Source organism: Aplidium turbinatum, chromosome 3, assembly GCF_918807975.1.
Source record: "Aplidium turbinatum chromosome 3, kaAplTurb1.1, whole genome shotgun sequence".
NCBI classification, from domain to species: domain Eukaryota; kingdom Metazoa; phylum Chordata; class Ascidiacea; order Aplousobranchia; family Polyclinidae; genus Aplidium; species Aplidium turbinatum.
Window position 1 is genome coordinate 40,670,363 of NC_137474.1, and position 6,487 is coordinate 40,676,849.

At 36.2% G+C, this 6,487-nt stretch overlaps 1 pseudogene across 1 annotated transcript; it reads left to right on the top strand.

Annotated features, from left to right (window-relative positions):
• The first annotated feature begins 1,978 nt into the window (after nt 1-1,978).
• On the top strand, nt 1,979-4,449 carry LOC145767438 (Y+L amino acid transporter 2 pseudogene; annotated as a pseudogene). Its single transcript, XR_014288784.1, has 2 exons — nt 1,979-2,108; nt 2,661-4,449. The product of XR_014288784.1 is annotated as a Y+L amino acid transporter 2 pseudogene (transcript).
• Nucleotides 4,450-6,487: the final 2,038 nt, after the last annotated feature.

Consider the following 6,487-nt stretch of genomic DNA (forward strand, 5'->3'; position numbering starts at 1 on the left):
CGCGAGCAAAAAAGTTTGGGAAGCCCTGATGTAGGCTACATTGGTGCTTTGAGTTTTGCTTGCTAGTCTTTCTCCAACAGTGGCGAAATGACCATGTAACTGATTACAGATGTCCATTTAGCTTTGGTATTTAGTATTTTCCACAGTCAGTTGTCGTGGCAAAGTTACAACTTTACGTCTTCTTCCAGTAGGCTAAGTTTCTTGATTATATTCCATGTTTCTTTTGTGTCTGTGCGGGAATTATCTACTCTTTGTTTGAAATAACTTTGTTTTGCTATGTTTTTAATGTGTGTGAGCATGTTTCTATATTTTTTATACTTTGCAGTTTTGATTCGGTTGTGTTTTTTGTAGCATTTGTTGAACAGCTTATTTTAATGTTTAATAGATAGTAAGATATCTTTAGTAATCCAAGGTATTTTTATACAGTTTGGACTTTTTTCCACTTAACATTCGATATGGGAAATGTTTTTCAATGGTTGCTCTCAAGATGTAGGTGAAGATCAGGGATTCATAGTATAGGGATCGTCAACTCGGCTGGAAATCTGACAAGCGGAGTGTAAAAGTGTTGCCAAATATTTTTAGAAAAACTATTTTTGGCATTTTTAAAGAGTAGTGATCGCCCAAAGCTTGTCCGTTTATTTACGGCCAAGTTTTGGGCAACTGCTACTTTAAAAATGCCAAAATGATATTTTTACTAAAAACTAAAAAAATATTTGGCAACACTTTTACACTCCGCTTGTCAGATATCCAGCCGAGTTGGCGATCTCTATACTATGAATCCCTGGTGAAGATCAGGAGGAATTTCAATAGGTAATGTCCACCGCAATAGCTCAATTGGTTAGCACGTGACTTCGTGAGCAAACAAGCTTCCAATTAAGCGGCGCTGGTTCGACTCTCGGGGTATGTGCTTGAGCAACTCAAGTACCGTAGTCAAGTTACAGACTGCTCTCCATTCAGTGGCATCTAATGGATGGAATAATTTCCCGGCAACAACCGCAAACTTCAGTCACTCAATTTCGGTGACCGGGTCTGAGTCAGTGATTCAAAGCCTCTATACAAGTATGCGAAACTGCCAGGATTAAGCTCTCAAAGAAGCCTTCCCAATCCGAGGATAACGATTCAATCAATCAATTTTTCTCCAGAGAGGAATTTTATACGTTCAGGGGAGAAATTTTCACTCTTACGTTACACCTGAGTTAATCTTTACAAGTGTGAAAACTTAGTATTCTCTTTGAGTTGATATTTTCTCTTTGTATGAATTATATTATCCTATCCCTTTATATTTGTAAGCTTAAGACTATTGCATCTACGTTCTAACCCTGGATTTTTTGAATAAAGGAGATAAAGGTGGTTAAGAAAGTCTTTGAAATTCAGTTTTCGTATAAGGATTTTTGCATGGTGGTCAAAGCATTTTAGTGGTATAGTTAAAGAAGCAACTTCATGTCTAACTTAAAGAAACATTAAGCGTCACAATACAATTTGATTTGACCTAGCTCAACGAAAGAGCAAGAACTTGAGTGATGCTCTGCTTTACATCTGTGAGAAAAAAGAAACCTTAATACGTCTCTTGTGAGAATACTGTAGTATGATACAAGCAGACGATAACCAATTCGAAAAAACTACCCTCATAACAAATTAAATTCAACAACCGGCAGGAAGCAGAAAAAGACTAAATCAGTGACTTACATCCCGAAGTAGACATGACATGACTTGTAAATTGGCGGTAAGCTGCTATTTCAGCTGTAGACTACCGGTAGCCAACAATTTACTTTTTGTTTTCATGTAGGCTAGGCGATGACATTTATAGTTAACAAAAAGTCGTCGGAAGAAGTTTGAGATTGTTGAAAACATTAAAATAAACATACAGAGACATGGACAGCAAAGAGTTGATCTGTAAGCTAAAAGCAATATCTACAAAATTCACACAGTCTATGTCATTTGAAGATGCGCTGTCGCTTCTAGAGCAGGGAAAACTTTTGGACAATGGGGCTTTGGACGTTGCAAATTCTACTAACGCTTCCAGTACCCGTGGCAATAAGCGCCCAATAAACTTTTCTTACCTGACATTACACAAAACATTTCTACGCCATAGGCTACAATCTTTCAAGGTATGCTTCATGGCTTACAATAGCTACAATAAAAGCATTTCTACAATTATTCCGAGGAAAGTTAATTGTTGTCTGCTTCTTAAGAAAGAATAATAAGCGAATGTTTTCGGCTAGTCATACAGCCCTTTTCAAGCATACCGGTATAAGAACAATATTTTAAAATAATTTTTTTTATTTGCTAAAGATCTGCACTAAATTGAGTAGTTGCCTGGATATTAAGTTAGCTTCACAGTTTAAAATTGAAAACAAAATCAACTAAGATTTTCGAGTAAAGCCGTTTGGTCGTCGTTTATTTACTTGGACACAATTTCTAACTATAATAATTTGTAAAACATTTTTAGCTGCATTGTAGATGACGATGTTTAAATTTAAATTGTTCAAAATGGAATGATGTTTTATTACATGGCGTACTAAGCTTTTCTTGAAAGCGTGGATGAAACATGTCGTCATTGGCAAAGTCAGAGAAAACGGCTTTGATAGAAACAGATGAGAAATCACGAGTTCATTTGAAGAAAGAAATCACACTTGTAAATGCAATTACAATTGTTTTAGGTTCTGTAATGGGATCAGGAATATTTTTTGCTCCAAAAGAAATACAAGCAGCCACTGGCTCCCCTGCTTTGAGTTTAATTGTCTGGCTGGTAAGCGGAATAATATCACTCTGTGGAGCATTATGTTACGCCGAACTGGGGACAACCATACTTGAATCTGGAGGAACATATATTTTTCTTTTGAAAACATTTGGACCGTTTATGGGCTTTTTAGGGTTGTGGGTGTCTGTGATCATTATTGCACCCGCTTCAATTGCCATTGATTTGATTATTTTAGCGACGTATTTGCTACAGCCTTTCTTTCCGACTTGCAACCCTCCTTTTTACGCAATCCGACTTTTGGCAGCGGTTGTTCTTATGGTTTTAGCTTTCATAAACTGCTGGAGTGTCCGACTTTCCGTCGCGGTCCAAGACATCGTCACGTATGCTAAACTGTTGGCGTGTTTCATTATTATTGTGCCTGGGCTTGTGTTTTTGACAAAGTACGGAACCTCTGTTGGTTCATTTTCACACCCATGGCAGGGAACAGATTTTAAAGTAGAGACAATATTTATCGCTTTATACTCAGGGATTTTTTCGTATACTGGGTGGGACATTCTTCCCTGTCTGATAGGAGAAATGCATAATCCAGTCAAAGACTTACTTTTGTCTTCTGTGATTGCACTTGTCACAACCATAATTGTATTTCTTTTGATAAATGTGTCATATTATGCAGTTCTTTCGCCAAGCGATATCACAGCAACCGATGCCGTTGCAGTCGTCTTTGCAGAAAGAGCATTGAAATTTGCAGGTTTACATTGGTTAATTCCTTTGTTCATAGTGACTGCAATTTTTGGGAGTTTAAACTCTGGTTTTATGGGAATCTCAAGACAGAATTATATCGCTGCCAAAGAGCAACATCTTCCAGTTTATTTCGCAATGATAAGTCCAACTTTTTTCACCCCAGTTCCAAGTATAATTTTAAGCGTTTCTTCGGCCGTGTTATATTTGTGTATCGACAATGTTTTTGAACTCATAGCATATTTTAACTTTATGTGTATGCTCATTTTTGGACTTGCCACTGCTGGTTCGATATACTTGCGTTTTTCTCAACCTGATTTACCAAGGCCCATAAAGTACAATATTGCGTTGCCACTCTTTTTTACGGCGGTATGTTTCATTTTGGTCATGTCGTACTTTTATACAAAACCCAAAGAAGCCATAATTGCATCAGGCATTTTAATAACCGGTGTACCAGTGTATTTTGTATTCATTCATATGACAACAGAACTTAGACCGTGGCCTTTAACTTTAACCATGATCATGCGGAGAATTACATGTTTTTTACAAAAGCTTTTTCCTGTCGTGCTAGCAATGCCAACAAATGGTGAGAAAATAAAATAGTTTAAATTTGTAAAGTTTTAATGTTTGTTTCTTTAGCCTACACCATAGCCTATATCTTTCATGTTAATTATATAATTTGTCTGCACAAAACCCCTCCAATAAAAGGAACAGTTTTCATTAATGAGGACCACGGATATGTTTAATTTAGATATCGCTTATGAGGACATTCAACAATGCCTACGTGATAGATGCCGTTAAATATTTACTGCGACAAGATGACAAAATTCTTTGCTCGAAGCAAGCTTCCAGTTTTTGTGTTATGTTTTTGTCATAATTATGATGCAAGATAAAAATATTTTAATATTTTGTTTGTCTTGATCTCGTTCTTGATGGATTTCGAATTAAACATTTTAGGAAGAAATTCATATAAAACCAAACAATTTTCTGTCGAATTTATTTTAATTAAATCTGGTGTATTTTAGGGGTCTTAATAAGTGCACTAACCAACACTAAAAGTTCAAGAACGACATTGAAAATAGGAAGGCCCGGCCGAGAGGCAAAAAGGACCTGTAGGCCTAGTTCCAGTAGGCTATGACCGCTTTGCCTCGCAATTCGTTTTGTTGATTATTTGTCAAGATCAAGTGATTTCTTGTGAATTTGCTAGAATGAATATTCATAGAATAAAAACAGTCAAGTTTGATAACCAGTAAATTTATTATAAATAAACCTTTCGATGCCGTGCAGGCAGCTTTTTCAGTATTTTTATGCTAATAGAATCAAACTAACCGTTAACAAACAATGTTTGTTAAATGTATCTTTGCTATTTACAGGTCTCCAAAACAAACTAGCTGTCTGTTAGAAAAGACTTTTCGCGCTAAAATGACTAGGCCTACTATTTCTTTAGGCTGTAGGCCTACTGCAAGTGATAACAATATGTCCATTTTTGCCCCAAACAAATAACCCAAGAAATTCTGTAATTATTATTAGCAAACGCAAAATATGTAGAAAGCTCACGTTCTTGAGGATAGTGCTTCATTGTCTACCAATGTTTAAAACTAAAAGAGAAGCTAACATTTTCAAAAAACACCTAAGTATTTAAGTGGGCACGTTTTTATGACAAAGAGCTGAGAAAACTATTTTCAAAATTTTTGCTTCTGAGTGTGGCACAAATATTTCCAAATTTTTATGTAGAGTATTCATTCAAATAGTTTCAGAAGACAGAGCAAAAAACGTTATAGAAGCAAATGTCCGTCTTACCCTGCTTTTCTCTAATGTTTGTACTTGGCTAGTTTGGTTGGTTTTTGAATCTTTATCTTCGGACTGACAAAGGCTCGATAGGTTATTCCTGATAGTTTCGCACACTTGTAGAGCCTCTTGACGAAGGCCGGTTACCGAGATTGACAGAGTGAAGTTTTGCGATTGTTGAAATGTTGTTGCCGGGGAACTATTCCATTCACTAGGTGCCGCTGAATGGAGAGCAGTCCTGAAATGCGTTGCTCAAGCGCACACCCCGAGAGTCGAACCAGCGCCGCTTGATCTTGACCCAGGCGCGTAACCACTGAGCTATCGGGGCAGTCAATTTGGCTTGTTCATTTTGCTCTTGATTTATATTGCTGAAGATTAAGACAGTAGCCTCTAGTTTTCGAAACGTTTGCTGAACATGAGTTTAGTATCTACATTTTGGGCTGACGTCACTTACGTTATTAAACATTTTAGATTTTGAGTGCAATGACAATATTATAAAACTCTAGTTGACTACAATTTATTATAAAAAGAGCTCAACGCGGAGTACAAAAGAGACTACCCAAAAAGAAAAAAAAATAGCTGAGGTAGTCAGAAACTTCCAGCAAGTAAGTTCGTGGCTGATTCAAACAAATACGAGTCACGTCGGTGAACTCTGTTAGTGACGATAACAATATTATTATACTACGCAATATCTCGATCAAAATACAAAACATGTTTTCACATTTTTTGTTCAAGAAAGTTGTAGTAATACCCGTGAAGCATTAGTGGATATTCATAATAAAGAGGACAAGCAGGACATCACCATAAGAGAGATAGAATTCACTCTCCTACTTGTTAACGCGTTTACAGTTTCAACAATAATAGTGAACAAAATTCCGATGCTAATACAAATGAGATGTATGCAAAGTGGTGATTTCTCCGCCATTATCGCTAACCCAAATGTCAAGTAGGTTAGGAAATTATTACTACAGATCCCAAACAACCTCAAAACCTTTTCTTAATAATTGCCTCCATAACGGCCGTTCGTTTTCAACAAATTATATCCGCATAATATCACACAATCAGATTTAAAACTACAAAAATATTGGTTATGTTATTCACCTACCATGGACCTTGTTTACAAACAAACCTGCTGCTTATTTTATCATGAAAATGAATACTTGAAAATGAATCATGAATATTTATCATTTGCTACAAAAGAATATTAAAAATATCATATAAAAAACACATAACAAACGAAGCAATTAGGAAAAGAATTGG